Source organism: Polypterus senegalus, chromosome 2 (genome assembly GCF_016835505.1).
Source record: "Polypterus senegalus isolate Bchr_013 chromosome 2, ASM1683550v1, whole genome shotgun sequence".
Lineage (NCBI taxonomy): Eukaryota > Metazoa > Chordata > Cladistia > Polypteriformes > Polypteridae > Polypterus > Polypterus senegalus.
Genome location: NC_053155.1, coordinates 34,342,317 through 34,359,133, shown reverse-complemented (window position 1 = coordinate 34,359,133; position 16,817 = coordinate 34,342,317). Strand labels below are relative to the sequence as shown.

General features: G+C 45.2%; 1 protein-coding gene across 3 annotated transcripts in view; it reads right to left on the bottom strand.

The window, feature by feature from the left end:
• arsh (arylsulfatase H) overlaps positions 1-9,343 on the bottom strand; it is a 108,121-nt gene extending 98,778 nt beyond the window's left edge. The window contains exon 1 of one of the 3 annotated variants that reach the window (XM_039743569.1): positions 9,123-9,343. The gene's annotated coding sequence lies outside the window, so the exon portion shown is untranslated. The remainder of the gene's footprint in view (positions 1-9,122) is intronic. The other 2 variants (XM_039743566.1, XM_039743568.1) reach the window with 2 other exon arrangements.
• Between the last annotated feature and the right edge of the window lie 7,474 nt (positions 9,344-16,817).

Genomic DNA, 16,817 nt, shown 5'->3' with positions numbered 1-16,817 from the left:
CAAAACCACAAGGAAAAATAGAACAATTTCAGCGAATACCAAGTGGAGGCAAAGAAAAACGTACTATTTGTTGCTTTAAACAGTGGTATAAACAAGAAAAGGAAGTTGATCGAGTGACAGAGTGTCGGAGAAACTCGAAAGCTCAAGTTCACAAAGTCACACAGTGCCCGAAATAAAAAAAGAAGTTGTCAGATATCAAATTTGCCGTGAAAAGGCGAGTTCGTAGCCCACCATCTGAGTGTCATATGAAAGCTTGTTAGGGTACAGAGAGAAAAAAAAAAAATAGGCACAGAGTGGGAAAAAAGCATGAAATGTCAACTTTAATCTCAAAATTTCCACTTTAATCACATAGTTTATTTTGTCATTAAAGTAGAACATAATAAATTTCATCTTAAAATCGTTTAATTAACCTGTTTCTCAAACCCCATCGTAACTAAAGTAGCACGTTAGATGCTCCGTTTTGTATTTGATCTTCTATGTGCTCTATGCGTGTGAATCACTACGTGCTTCCATGCTTTCTCTTCCTCCGACAGGACACAGAATCCATTACATTCATGATATTACAGCTCTCTGAATAACTAAAATACTGAGATGTATACGTGATATCATTTTCATGAAGATAGGAGTTAAAGCACGCTATTAAACATGGGAACACGGTGGCGCAGTTATTATGCGTGACCTTCGATGAAATAATTTATTGCAGCAGTACTGCCTTTTTCAAACGTACTAACCTCCAATTCCTGTCCTTCCTTTTCTTTCTCCAAGTAACCAATCACTACACAATCAGCTCTGTAATAGACGTTAAGCCATCTGTGAGCTTAGAACGCCAAGTCTTCAAAACTTTTAAAGAACATTGAAATATCTTCGTAGTACGTGTTTAATTATTCTATCCTTCCAGTGTCGCGCCAGCCCCAGCTAGAATACAGCGCGAGGCAGGAACAATCCGTGAACGGAGCTCCAGCGACTCGCTAGCGCTGTGGCATCATGTCCATCCATCCATTATCCAACCTGCTATATCCCAACTACAGGGTCACGGGGGCCCGCTGGAGCCAATCCCAGCCAACACAGGGTGCAAGGCAGGAAACAAACCCTGGGCAGGGCACCAGCCCACCACAGGGCACACACACACACGCACACACACACTAGGGACAATTTAGAATCGCCAATGCACCTAACCTGCATGTCTTTGGACTGTGGGAGGAAACCGGAGCATCGGCACTGTGTCCTCACATGTTAAATTATTAACAATATAGACTATTTAAATTAAGCTAAAGTTTTATCTGTGTAATATAAACATATTGTGCTGCATTTCATCTTAAAAATGATATCGTCATCATATGTAAATACTCTCTTTATAAAGTGGCACAGGTTGTGAAATATTATAAATGTATCACAAGTTTACAGCGAGATGCTTGGACATACGTATAAGTACAAACAGTTCTACAAGGAGCACTTGGACTGATGGAGTGTTTTTATAGTTCTTGGGATGAAACTGTGTCTGAACCGCGATGTCTGTACAGGAAAGGCTCTGTAGCATGCCGTATGAGAGCAGTTCAAAACAGACAGCATGGCTGAGGCAGCGTGTGCTTGATGCATGTATACCGGCAGCACGAGGGCGGCAGCGAAGGAGGCCTCGAAATCGGAGCCGCTGCAGCTCAAAGACGCGCAGCAGCTGCGAGGCTGCCAGGAGGCATGCCACTGCACCCAGAGAAGGGGAGACAAGATGGCCGCTGGCCGGAAGTCCCGCCCGCTGACAGGCACGGGATTGGCCGGTGTGTCTTGTGTGCCCGCCAATGATGGTACAGAGGCGGGACCAAGGAATGCCAGTCTCGTGCCAAGAAGAGACCCGATTGGGCCAGAGGGAGTGGCCCACAGGAGGCAGACGACGAGTGCAGCCGATGGACAGGTAAGCCCACCGACATCTGTCTCCCTTTTTTCGCCGGGGGCTCTGCGCGAGCCAGAGGAGTCCCTTCGGCCCGCAGAGTCACCTTTGTTGCAGGTGCTGAGTGCTCTCGCCGTCCAGCTGGAGAAGCTGAAGGGGAAGGCGGTCACGTCATGGTAGACGCCGTGCGACACGGAGGAAGCTGGAGCCTTTGGCCGGCAGAGTACGGCGGGGAAGGTAAGTCTTGCCCTCCTTGTACAGCGTAAGGGGGGATTCGCCGAAAACGGCCGTGACTTTAATAAGGAGGACCGGCAACAAGTAGGCAATTACCCAACAGCGGACACGGCAGTGCAGACTGCCTGCGGAGCGAGGAGAGCGAGTTCGCAAAGGCTGGCAGGACAGGTGCTGCTGAGTGCCCTGGGTCCTAGCGCCCTGCGCTCCAAGCCCGCGGCAGTCTCCTGTCGCTCTGCAGGGATGCAGACGGAGCTGAATTTGAGCTTTCACCATGCTCAGACCCAGACCATCAGAGCGTCCAAAAGGAAAAGAAGGAACCGAGGGGTGAATGCCGGTTCCTCCAAAAGGATGGGACGTGTCACTGTGTGCGCGCATCCGGTGAAGGGCCATCCTCAGGGAGGCAGAGGGAAACCCCTGGGCGGGTGGAGGAGCTGCCTGCGAGAGCGGTCCCACCAACGATGAACGGACGGGCATGGAACCTGCAGCAGAGGAGCCAGACAGGCAAGTCGCAGGCTGTCGGTAGAGGGGGGGGGGGAAAAAGAGCACTGCCAGTACAGAGACTGACGGGACGCTCGGTGCGAGTGTCCAGGCAGTGCTTCTGGCCCTCCCTTTTGTCTTTCCACAGGACCGAAGCCCCGACGAGCGCTGGGACCGACGCCGTTAGGAACCTGCCCTCCTGGAACGGGCCACTCCGCGGGAAGACTCCCCACCGGAGAGCGGATGGTGCCCCGGCTGGCGGGGATGGTGGAGGCGAGAGTGGCGCAGACCAGAGGAGCGCGTTGGCCGCGGAGGGGATGACAAAGTAGGGTGTCCCAGGGTGCCATGATGGATCCTGGGTGCGTAGTAGGACCCACTCCGGGGACGTGCTGCCCTCTCGGGAAGTGCCACTCAGACTGACATGTCTTCACTGGCTGTGGGACACTGCGGCATCCGGCTGGGCGTCCAGGAGGACCAGAGGAGGGCTTGTTCCTCCTCCAGACCGCGAGGGGGCGACCGCCCTGGTTATGTTGGGGGCCACGGGTAAAGGGCTTGGAAGCCCAGCCCTGTAGGGACCCATGGCCACCGCCAGGTGGCGCCCTGGTGCCTGAACAACCCTGGAACCCAGCACTTCCGCCACACCAGGAAGTGCTGGGGGGAAGAAAACAGGGGACACGCGGAGGGCTTCCGGGTGTGCAGCTGGCACTTCGGCCATACTGGGGCGTGTCTGCGGAGGAATGCCGGGAAGCAGGTGGAGCCCATCCGGGTTCCTATTTAAGGGGCCGCCTCCCTTCATTCAGGAGCGGAAGTTGGGTGGAAGAGAGACGGAGCTGGAGAGAGGACTGGAGGCGACTAGAGAGGCATTTTGACTGTGTGGCCTGGACTTTGGGGGAATGGTGCAAGAGGCACTGGGGCGTGCACTGAACTTTGTAAATATAATTATACTTGTAAATAAACGTGTGTTGGGCGAGATTACGATGTCTGTCAGTCTGTGTCCGGGCCAGCGTTCACAATATATATATATATATATATATATAAACTTCATATTTCAGTGTTTGGAGATACTGCTATCTCACTGAATTTATATTGTACAAAAACATAACCTAAACTACTGTCCAGCGTTCTTCTATGTGTTTTCATTTCCAATCGCTGTATGGCACCTCCCTTTTAGGGCAAATCGCTATAAACAGTTTCAACCAATCAGCGCCTTCCGAACATCCAGCGTGACAGTGTGGACTGTCATTGTTAGCGGCATCAGACGAGCGCTTCATGTACTTGTATTGATTGAGTTGTTGGACTATTTATTACTAAGTATTGTTTTAATTACTGTTTAGTATAACAGAGGGCTTACTTAGTTCTTAACTCGATATAAAAATGCACACAAGTGCCTGTTAAATTATATTATGAATTTACAGTTTCCGTTTAACGATGTCGATTTTTTTTTCATGTTTCATATTATTATTTATTATAATTCCTCGTTGTCACGTATGTGTCGTCACTGTGTCCCGCTTCATTGAGATCGTCCCATATTCTGCACACATTTTAAAGGGAGTGTTTACTGAACTGACTGTAGCAGACTTGTCATCTTCTTAAAATGACTTCATTTCTATAACATTGGCAATTAAACATAACATCAAAAGATCAAGTAGGCTGTGAATTGCGCGTTTTATTTGTGGTACCGTCTCATTACAGAGAGTGCGTGCCGTTAACAACGCATTTTGTCCTAAATAACAGCTCATGAGCTTTTTGATATTTCCTAAATGTCAATGCTTCTCGGTTTGTTTAGTAATCTATTTTCACACTGTTTTAATTTAAGGTGAATTATTTTAAACATATATATTACCCATATTCATTGCCCATGTAGATATGTCACATCTGGTGAGAAGAAACAAAAAAGTAACAATGGGCTGGACTGTTATGCTTTGTTTTTTTACGATTGGCAATTTAATATTTCAATATGCAGTCGTTTTATTCCACTTCCGAAGGTGTGCATTGCCAGTATTCTCCATTGCATTTAGTCCATATAATATGCGTGCCAGTGTGACTGACAGACGGTGGGGCAGCAGGCGAGCTCAGGTAATGGGCGACAAGACGCCTCCTCGCTCCGATGTCCACGCTATTCTCATAAATATTCCCATCTTGTGCTTATTCTCATTATTGCCACTTTACTATTTATCCATTCATTTCCCAACCCGTTGAATCCGAACACAAGGTCACGGGGTCTGCTGGAACCAATCCCAGCCAACACAGGGCGCAAAGCAGTAACCAATCCTGGGCAGGGTGCCAATTCTTCGCAGCTTTACTATTCATTTAAATAATAATTAGTCTTATTATTATTGAACACGTATGTTGAGAAAATGTGTTTCTATTTTATGTATATGTCAGAAAGAATGGCAAATCCTTGAATGAAACTCATTGTTGATTGGTGAGGAGTGGCAGCAGGTGCCTGCTTTTAGGTAAGGAGCAGAGAAACGCTAAATGTGTCAGTGACAGTCAAGGTTTGCGGAACTAGAAGATGGTTTAATACAAAAAACAACAAAAGCTCAGCTTTTATTAATTCTATTTACATCAATGATTTATTCTGCTGTGCTGCACTTCGGATTTTTTCGTACTTTGTATTTACTGATCCCTCGCCAGTCTTTGACCAGATGCATTCACAAGTGACGGATGTTGCTGACAAAGTCAGGTGCGTTTTTGAAAGTTTGGATCCAGATGTGCTAATCCTGCTGCTCCTTCTTGTCAGTATCGGAGTGATCTTTATGTCCACCTCTGAAAGAATCCGCAAATTTTCTTTACACCTTTTTTGTCGCATTAACGCATTAGTCTCGAGGGTCCCGCAAATTGCAGAAGACGCTGCCGGTGGCACCGATTCTGTTTGAAAGACAATCTATATTATCTATCTATCTATCTATATCTATATCATATCTATATCTATATCTATATATAAATTTCACGAAGGCAAGACAACCATGGAAAGCACGCCTGAAGGGGCATGGATTCACTAACCTGCCGACAAGTGAGACACATATGGCGCACGCAGGAAGGAGCCACGCCCACCAACTCCAAGACCATTGGATATGACGACAACTCACAGAGCCACACCCACCAACTCGGACGCGACGACACAGAAAAAACGGTGTCATTTATATTCGTCTGTCGTAGAGGTCACATGCTGCTCCGACCCACGTTGACTGTTAGAGGCATGTTTCTCGCGGAGGTGAATCGCCATATGCGGCGTGTAAAACTGTTTGCGAGGGGTATCCCATGGGATCCTTAAAACAATCCTTTACAACTGAGGTTAAAACACAATGAAGTGAGCAGTCTTTAAAAAACGAGTTTTCGGTTACGACGCACGACTGCGTGCACTATAGCAAACGGTTTTACACGCTACATACAGCAATTCGCAAAACCGACAAACATGCATCTTCTTAGATACTCCTGCACTTTGTACACACCCCCCTCCCACCGTGGTTGGGTGTCTTGGTGGATTATATATAGAAAGGCAGCCAAAACCGCACAGAGCAATGAAAAATCTACGTGAGTCACAGGTACATCTGGACTGTGTAAAGACGACAACGACTCGAGTGACGAGTTGGAGGTGGACACATGAGCATGCAGTGCATACTGGACGAGAAATCAGCACACTAGAAAAACGGAGGGAGAGGAGTGGATGTCCTTCTCCTCTCCTCCCATTCCACCCTGAGCGCTGCACGGACGATTGTGCGTTGGTTCGTTCTGTGCATTGGTTAAAACCCAACGAAGGAAGCAGTCTTTAATAACCAATAAGCCCTGTGCCTCTGTTTCATTACCGTCTCACCTGCTTCACCAATGCAGGCCCCGCAACAGGCGATCCAGCGGCGTCATTCCCATGACCCGCCGGGCAGCCAACCGGGTAACCAAAGTCTTTGGGTTCAGGGGGGAGTATGATTACAAAGCTGAAACTTAAAGGAATTGACGGAAGGCCACCACCAGGTGTGGAGCCTTTCGCTTCATTTGACTCAACACAGGAAACCTCACCCGGCCCGGACACTGACAGGATTGACAGATTGACAGCTCTTTCTCGATTCTGTGGGTGGTGGTGCATGGCAGTTCTTAGTTGGTGGAGCGATTGCGCTGGTTATTTCCGAAAACAAACGAGACTCCTGCCTGCTAAATAGTTACACGACCCAACAGCGGTCGGCGTCCAAATTCTTAGAGGGACAAGTGGTTTTCAGCCACGTGAGATTGAGCATTAACAGGTCTGTGATGCACTTGTATGTCCGGTACTGCACGCGCGCTACACTGAATAGATCAACGTGTGTCTACCTGGTGTGGGTAAGCCATTGAACCCCATTCATGATGGAGACCGAGGCTTCCAATTGTTCCCCACGAACGAGAAATTCCCAGTACGTGCAGGTCATACGCTCGCACTGATTACGTCCCTGCCCTTTGTAAAGCCCCCCATGGTCGGGTGACTTGGTGGATTATATATAAAAAAAAGCAGCCGGAACCGCAAAGAACAATGAAAAATCAACGTGGAAACCGACTGAGGCGATGTTTGGAAAATGAACAGTCAACGTGACTCCCAGGTGCGTGTGGACTGTACACAGACGAAAGTGACTCAGGTAGGGAGTTGGGGGCGGGCACATAAGCGGGCAGTGCGTACTGAAAGAGCGCCGTTCAACCCCGTCCTTTGCTTTGGAAGGAGAAGGCGCACCTCCGCTTTTCAGTCACGGACAATTGTATGTTGGTTCGTAGCGTGCATTGTTGCAATGTTACTTTTCTTGGTGATTTATTAAATTACAGATTTTTCAAATGTTTATTTTCCTCTGTGCTTAAAAATCATTTAAAAGCGGCCTGATTATGCGGCATATGCTACGCCGCGGGTTGTCTAGTTGTAAATAGTTATGCAGTACACGCTTTTGTTCATATTACTTTTGGAAATCGACAAAACATATCGGCCACTATACACTAACGTGAAGCGCCACTTTGCCTTTCTGACATGATCGACATGGGGTGGAATAGAAGCTGAACTGTTACAATACGCGTTCATCCTTACGCCAAATATGACGGAGATTCTATGTGGTCATGTCTCTCAAAAGTATGTGTTAAACTTATAAATAAGTAATATATAACTTTTTTAGTGTATTTATTTTTGCTTAGATATTACTCCATGCGTCCCACCTCATGTTGTAACACTGCACGGATGGAGAATGTCGACTGCTTTCACGTTTCGAGTCGCTGAAGGTCCGCAAAAGACTGCAGATTTGCAGAACTAAATCGGCTGCAGTGTACGAAATTCAGTGATGTCATGGCGCTAGTGCGTACCGAGATCACGTGACAGGCGCATTTGAAATGAGCCGCTAAACGACGCTTCGAAAGTTCGACACGTCACTATCAAGCGGCCCATCACTACCATCGGGGTCCGGGGTGCGTGCCTTTTCACTTTCTTAAACGGCCGCCTGTGTCACTTAATAGACTAACCAGTTCTGAGTTTTAGGACAGAAATGGTCAACGTTCACAGCGAAGAGTCTAAAAGTTAAATGTTACCCACCTGCCAATACGTGCTAGTTAAATTGCACTCAAAAGGAGTGGGATCAGAAAAAAATAAGACCACAGCGGGGTTTAAGAAATAAACGGTTAACCATCGATTGGAGACATGCAGTTATATATCTCTATCTATATCTATATATATATCGTTACATTACACTGAATTCAGACTGACCTGGAGGTCATATAGAAGTTACCTTATATAGCGCCTTTACATAAACATACATCCATCCATTATCCAGCCCGCTATATCCTATCTACAGGGTCACGGTGGTCTGCTGGAGCCAATCCCAGCCAACACTGGGCGCAAGGCAGGAAACAAACCCTGGGCAGGGTTAACAATATCACTTTAAAAAAATACAAAGCCAAGCGGTAAAGAATACATATGAACGAAAGGTGTGTAAACTTGCCAGAACGAAAGGTAATAATCCTTCAAGACGAGCAAAAAAAGTCCTTAATTTGATCAGAAAATAAGCAACACAAGAGAACCTCGGGCGCAAGACAGAAACGTATGCCGCCTAAAAGGAAAGCCAGTCCTCTGCGATCCGCGCATAAAACACAGCGCCGGTTTACAACTGTCAATCAAGTCCCAGCGCACAGAAGAGCTCCAAATTCTTACAATGCGCTTTAAAGCAGTGCCTTTCTCAAAGCAAACCGGATCGGAGCGTCACAGAGGTTAGACGAGTCAGGACGAAAACTCACATTGCAATAATTTACGGGGTACTAAACGGGACGCCACTCAGGTCCCCCGAATATTTTGGTCATTTCAGATCAGTCTATGCCGCCTGCGCTAAAGCTGCAGTCCGCATTGAATAGTGCGGGACACAAGGAGTCGAACTCGGGCGCCTCCTGGAGCAAAGCGGCTGCAATGTTAACCGACGTTCATCTCGAATTCAGGCTGCAGTTTTCAAAATGTGTACTCAAATAAAAAAAAAAAAAAAAGCGTGATCAGGAAACTGAAGTGGCGTTGAAAGCGAAAATGAGAAAACTTCAGGCTTACTCGGCTGGTGAGTGGTGCAGGCAGCGGAGGTGGTCAGTCCCGTGCGCTCGCTCCAAGTTCTTCTGTAAAGACCTCCCGCGCCGAGCTACTGAAAGGCACATCTGTGACACTTACAGACAGGAGGACGCCTTTTATAGAAGACTACCAGATCGTACCTGACGAGCAGGCGCTGCAGACTGCGAGACGAGAAATCCGAGGTCTGCCGGTGTGCCATCAGGACACTTCTCGAGAAGCTAAATAATAACGAGCAGATTCTGTCTGTTAGATTCAATTACCCAATTAGGACAATTAATAATTGCAAGTGCGCGCTCGAGACTTTGGAATGCAAGACTTGTCATAAAGTAAAAATCCATCCCTTCCAACGTCGATTTTCAATTTCTGGGTCGCAGGTAGCGGGTTCTTGTTGGGGGAACGATCCTAAGTGACGTCAGACTATTTTGGGGCAAAATTGACCTCCACTGCCCCCAGGTTCTAATTCTCCTTCAGTAATGACGTCATAAACGTAGGACCCTCCCCCCTTTATAAGATGATCAGCAGTGTGCACGGTTAACCACTCATGCAGACAGTTTGTAAGTTGATTTCTGTCCTATAATTAAATAACTGAGTTCCCTTCTTCATCATCTTTTCCCACTGCTGTGCTTGATCAGCCTTCTTCATACAACTTTGTCCTGCACCTGCTGACCAGTCAGACCCTTTATCCTCCAGATCTTCTTTTACTTTATCCTGTACTTCCATTTCCATCACTCTTTCCATCAGTGTGTTTACATAAAACCGGGACAAGGTGAGCTAAGGCAGAAAACCTGCGCCCGTGTTTATCAAGTGTCTCAGAGTAGAAAACACTCCGAAGTGGCTTCAAAATCACAGAGTGACATAATTTTGGTCTCACTCTTAACAATAGGAGTAAAGAGCAATTTATCAATTTTCCTAACGTAGGAATTTGCTTCTAACTTCACCAGGATTTAGCAGAGCTTGTGAGATGTCAGAAGACGGTGCTCAGGATAAGATCAGCACCAGGGGCGGACTGCCCATTTGGGCAATGCCCGGTGGGCTGCAGACTCTGTGGTCTGGTCATGGGCCGGCCGTTTCATAAAATAAATTTTATTTACTGTTTGACATCAAAATTAATTTTCTAAACCAGCGTTTCTCAGCTTTTAAGTATTTGCGACCCGAGTTTTCATAACAGTTTTAATCGCGCCCCCCTAACATTCTTTTGAAATGCTGATGCATATGTTATTATACCTACTTAATTTTTATCGACATTTATCTAACTCTATATTTATCGTTCTAGTATCAGAATGTAGTTTAAGTTAATTTGTTTTGGTTTCAACAGATGTTTTTTCCATATTTTTGATTCTTGATTTCTTTTTTTCACATCTTCGCGCCCCCCTTTTTTGTTACTTCGCGCCCCCCATGTTGAGAACCACTGTTCTAAACTACTAAACATTACCTGTCCAGTACTGCGATTTCTATACTCCTATATAATATACCATATCACGTCATCAAGGTGTTTAAGTTGTCAGTACACAACGTTGCAGCGAAAAATTTGGTCAAAACTGCCTTTTGCCGATTTCTGTTTCGATACCGCTACATTTCAGTTAGCATATACATTTTTGCAATTTATTTTATCTCATATCTAGTATTTAAATTCTTCGTTACTAATACTTAGTTTAGATTAGGTATTATGCATTTTATGGTTCTCCGGTCACCGGCATGAGCGATAATTAGATCAAAAGGAATCTAGAACAATGTCATGATTAACATCTCCCCGTGTCTGCGTGGGTTTCCTCCGGGCGCTCCGGTTTCCTCCCACAATCCAAAGACATGCAGGTTAGGTGGATTGGCGTTTCTAAATTGGCCCTAGTGTGTGCTTGGTGTGTGGGTGTGTTTGTGTGTGTCCTGCGGTGGGTTGGCGCCCTGCCCAGGATTGCTTCCTGCCTTGTGCCCTGTGTTGGCTGGGATTGGCCCCAGCAGACCCCCGTGACCCTGTATTCGGATTCAGCGGGTTAGAAAATGGATGGATGGGTTTATAACCAGTTTGAACAATGCCACGGCGGATTGTATCAATATTGCTGACAAAGAATGATAGAAACTGCTCACATGAATGAACCGTGCTATTTAATCCCATCATAGAATGAGGGTGAATGGCCGCATTAATTGAATTAAATAAAACCCTAGGATTCTTTGAATGTTCTTTGAATGGCGGGATACTAAATCGGAAAAGAAGTCACGTTTCGATTGCTTAACTTCAGCCTGGAAATTGAAAAGAGAAGAACTGAATATCTGTTTAGAGATAGTCAGTCCATCTTTTTTTCCAACGCCGTTCAGCAGTTCGACATGCGCGGCGCAGTGATCGCGTAGTTTCATTTAGCCGGAGAGCAGGTCTTACCTTATTACTGCGTTTCTTGGGCGGAGCAATTGCGTCTAAAACCGTTTTACAGGAGGAATTAAATTTCACGACAGAGTCATCGATATCATTATTTTGGTCATGCATATAAAGACTAGAGCAAATGGTTTTAAAATCAGATATAATGGAAGAATTTAAAAAGCGTGGTGGACGGCTATTAGTCGGGAGATCAACAGTAATATGCAGATCCATCATTACAGAAAAGTCATCAGTGAAAGAAGCATCACATAAATCAATACTATTCACTGAAATATCACGAGTAAGAACGAGATCAAGGGTGTGACCGAGAGAGTGAGTTGGCTTATTAATATGCCGTATAAAACCAAATGAGTCCAATAGTGATAAAAAGTCTTTGACCAAAGGTTTCGATTGCCAAGAAACGTGAATGTTGAAATCACCAACAATAAATATTTTGTCATGGTGATATCAGCCAGGAGATCAGAGAATTCAGAAATGAAAGTATCATTAATTACAGGAGGTCTATAAACCACGGCAAACAGCAGAGAAGGGGAGCTGCACACTTCGAAAAGTTGAAGTAAGGCTCCGACACAAGAACATACTTTTAAAAACAGTGGCAATGCCCCCCTCACGACGAGTCAAACGAGGAGAGTTTAAAAATGAATAACCTGAAGGAACCAAGTCAGTAAAACATGGAGAGTCACCATTTAAAATCCAAGTCTCAGTGATGGAGAAGAAATCCAGATTATCTGATGTAATAAAGTCAGTTATTAGACACTGATCTCACGTTCAAGAGAGTAGCCTTGATCGAAGTAGAAGGAAGAGCTCATTGCAGGAAGAGCACGGGTAGGTGCGCGAAGATTAGCAGCGTTTACTGCTCGATTGCACACCGAGGAAAAGTGATGCTGTCTTGAAATGGAGAAATTAAATCCGGTGTCCAGCGCCCATGAACCAGTGATGGTGTCCTGAGCAGGAGAAGATGGGTCATAGACGACTTGCAGCATTGGGGAACAAAGCTCTGGGACTTGAGTCGGCGTTGTTTAACAGCAATTCCGGCTCTTTTCCCACGACGGCGGCGGGTGCGTTTGCGTCTCCGAGGGGCATTCAACTGACTGATACAGGTGAACACCGGCGTCCAGGTAAAGAAGTCAGGAGATGAACAAAACAAAGGTGCAGGTTCACAAAAAATCCAATCAGAAGATGAAAATTGAGAGGAAAGTAGGCCAGAAAATATGTTTAGTAAAGACTCCCGATCATAGGACAGTGACCGTTGGGATGAACTAAAACATAAAAACAAAGTTAAAACATAGACTAGAGAGACGAGCAGACGGCCAGCCACACCAGTCGGCGCCATCTTGATAAATTCACTTCCCATTTTCCACTTAATCCAGATCAGGGTGTTTTGCTGTTTGCAGCAAGCACAGGGCGCACGGTACACTCTTAAAAATTAAAGTGCCATCTGAGAACCATTGTTGGTTTCCAAAAGAACCTTCCACCTGAAGGATGCAAAAGGAACCTTGATTTATCTATCTCCATAACAGGCTTTATAAATAGCCATAGATTTGTGAAATACTGAGGTTTATGCTACATATACACAAGCTGAATTCATGGTGGTCTTGATCCGTTAGTACCCTAGATAGATTGTTGTACATTAAAGATTTCGTTTACATATTTGGAACATTTTCAAAGCCCGAAGAAACAACTTCATGGGCAAAGAACCCTTCACACAATGAAATGGTTCTTTATCAAGCACAGGTTCTACAAGGAACCACACAACTTTGCGAAGTGCCATTGAAGAACCATTATTTTTAAGAGTGCATGCAATCTGTGGATCATTCATTTGCTCTCACCTGGTGTGCGTGTCTCAGTCTGTCCATCTTGATGTTCATTACAATGATATTCATGATGATGTTGTTGCAAAGTGGTTAAAATTTCGTGAACCATTTCCTACATTATTATGTTTTCCTTCTTCTTCTTCTTCTACCTTGATTATTATTGTTTTCATCAATGTCCGTTTATGGCAAGGGGTGACATAAAATTGTGACGTCCTTCATTCTCAGATGTGAATTCCTACTCCTCACTGGGACTGGACGCTTTGTAAATAGTAAAGGCAAATGGAAATAATTATGCAACAGCTGCAACAGACAGAAGCTGACCCAATGCAACACATTTGCAATGGCTTATGGGTAGTTTGGACACACACACACACACACACACACACAGCCCAGCACTCTGACGTTCATCTAACTGAGGCCAAGGTCAAATGAACATGGACGCTCTGCTACAGGATTGCACCGTTATTGTAAAACTGTCCGTAGTGACATTTCTTTGGGCAGAAGGAATAAAACCTCATTCATTATTTTAAATGATTGTTTGAAGCCTAGGTGTATGTTATCTAAACCAGCTCATTCCTCAGGGAGGCCCACAAACCTGTTGGGTTTTTGCTTGCTTCAAAATGGAAATATTCCACCAGAACAAATAAAAGACACGACTTCAACAGGAACTGAAAGACAAAACTATTTAGAACTCATGGGAGGTATGAACAGCTCCTTATCTTTGGCATCAGTGGGAGCCGCTATTGATAATCCCCCAGGACATCACTTTCCTTTGACAGCATGATCTCACCAAAGGACGGGCATATCTCACAATATGCTGGGGAGAGATGTAGTTGGGGTTGTGTTGATTGTGCGATTATTCTTTTTTTATTTGAGCTACTGTAAATTTTCCTAAGACCACTGATATGACTGCAGATTTTAGATGTTCCTCACCACCCCTCACTCAACAATAAGAAAAAGGGGGGACTGTAGATATGGTGGAGCAATAAAGATATCTGGGGGCAGTCATGGATGACATTTTGGTCTCAATTTAATACAAAAAGTGGGCTATGCCTTTTAAGTGAAAAAACTTTGATGCCATCAGGTTACAGATTTAAGTTCTTATGGGTCAGGAGCCATAGGTTTATTCACAGCTATAGGCCTTTTTTGGATTTTTGTGGTTGTAGGGCTCTAGAGAGGACCTGTGTGTGTGTGTATGTGATCACTCAGAGCACTCTAAGTGGTCAGTTTGACTTTGGTGATGCAATCAACAGACGCTTGAATGTTAGACACATGAGGAGAAGTAAAGGCATAGGATTCACAATGAGAGTCACCTTGGAAAATGGAAAACGGGAAGCACAGTATGCAAGTGAATAGGAGGCATGGTGCCTCGAAATGACAGAGTCTGAGAAGCAGGTTTTGCGGGAGCACCATAAGAGAGGTTTGCACACAAAAGGATACCGAGGTCAGGCGACTGAAAGGTACATACAGGGAAAGAGATGAAATATTTTACAATTTAATATATACAGTATTGGGCGGCACAGTGTTAATGCTGCTGCTTTGCAGTAAGAGATCAGTGTTGACATCCTGAAGAGTGTGGAGTTGGCGTGTTCTCCCTGTGTCTGCATGAGCTTCCTCCCATAGCTCAAAGACATGCAGGTTAGGTGGATCAGCAATACTAAACTGGTCCCAGTGTGTGTGTGTTTAGCCTGCGATGGTCTGGTGGTCAGTATCTTCCCTGGGACACAAGAGGGCAGCTCCCCTGGTTTACATCGGGGCCACAGGACTGGAGCTTAGAAGCTCAACCCTACCCGTGGCCACCACCAGGGGGCGCCTGGACAGTTCTGGAGCTGTGGTTTGCAGCACTTCCACCACACCCGTAAGTGCTGCCAGAACTTGATCGTGGAGCACCTGGATCATTTCCAGGCGTGGTATAAAAGAGGCCACCTCACTCCACTTGGGGAGCGGGAGTCGAGTGGCAGAGGACAGAGCTTGTGAGTGGGAGTGGAGGCGGTAGGAGAAAAGGACAGGAAAGAGTTAAGGACTGAGCATTGTGGGGTTTGTGCACTGCGTGCATTGTGGTTGTGCAAAACGTTAATAAACGTGTGTGTTTGTGGGACATTCTGGGTCTGTGTCTGTCTGTGTCTGGGCTAATCTTCACATATTGCACATGCACACACATATACTTATGATTATATGTGTGTCTGTAAACTCTACACCATTATTTCAATATTCCTCATTTTGTTTTTGTTTTCTTTGGATACTCATTTTTGTAACCTAATGGCTAACTTAAATGTTGAATCTGTTTTAGATACTTAGTTTGGAGTTAGCTTTTTCATTTCTAATTATTTTGGTTCTATATATATATATATATTTTTACGTTTGTATCGAATTTTGGTTGTTGTTCATATTCTGATGATTACTGATATTCTCTAATTCTATAACTTTTTCTTTATCATTTGTTTTGAAAACACAACGTACAGTATAAGGTGATATCTCTTGCCTTACATGTACCTTCAGTGTTCCTCCTATAACTTTCCTTGGTATCCTTGTGTGTCTCAGCCTCTCTTGCTCGTAGTGTCTTCTCTCGATTGCATTCCCACAAGGCCTGCTGCTCAGACTCTGTCATTTTGAAGTCCTGTCTACATTTGATTACCTCCAGTGCTATATGAGCTCCCATTAATGGCTGTATTCTTGTGAATACTTTCTGTGTTTGAAGGTGACTCTCAGTTTTCCTCTTACACCTTTCCTTGGTATCCTGGTGTGTGCCAACCTCCCTTGCCCAGTGCTTCCTTTTTAATTGCATTTGACTGAGTAACCATAACCACAAAAATGAGCAAGCCAAACCAAAGAGACACTGAGATTGCATGGAGGTTCCAGACACACATAGACATTAACATTTTATTTTATTACAACTAGGGGGCTCTGCCCCCTGCTCGCCCACCCCCGGGTTTGGTTTACCACATATACTGTACAATTTAAAGAGATTGTTGTTTTCATGTGAATTATTACATATGCATTATTTTCACTTTTACTCTTCTAAAAACAATATTTGTCCTTTATTTCAGGACCCGTGCGTGGTTACATCTCTCTCTCGCAGGACGTATAACGGTGCTCGCACTGTGAAGGTGGTGCAGCTGAACACATGCTAAGGAGATGCCATTCGATCATCTGCTGCCTGTTCTGCTTGTCTCACAGCCCCATCATTTTAAAGCCTGTACAGCAGCTGTCCTTGTGCCACTTCGTGTCTCTGCCGCTCACGTTGTGAAGGGACGGGTGGTGGTGGGGGGTGTAGGGTTGTTTGAACGCATGCTAAGGAGAAGCGGTTGGAACATCTGCTGGCTTTCTGCTGCTGGCAAGCTGCGTGTTTTGCCTGTTGCCTGTCATTGTTTTAAGAGCTGGGAACACATGATGCGTGTCTACCAAAAGCAATCCAACAAATGCCAGGTTAGATGTCCATGGACTTGTTTTAAATTATGTCTCACTGCCTTGTCTCGCATGACGTTGTAAAAACAATAC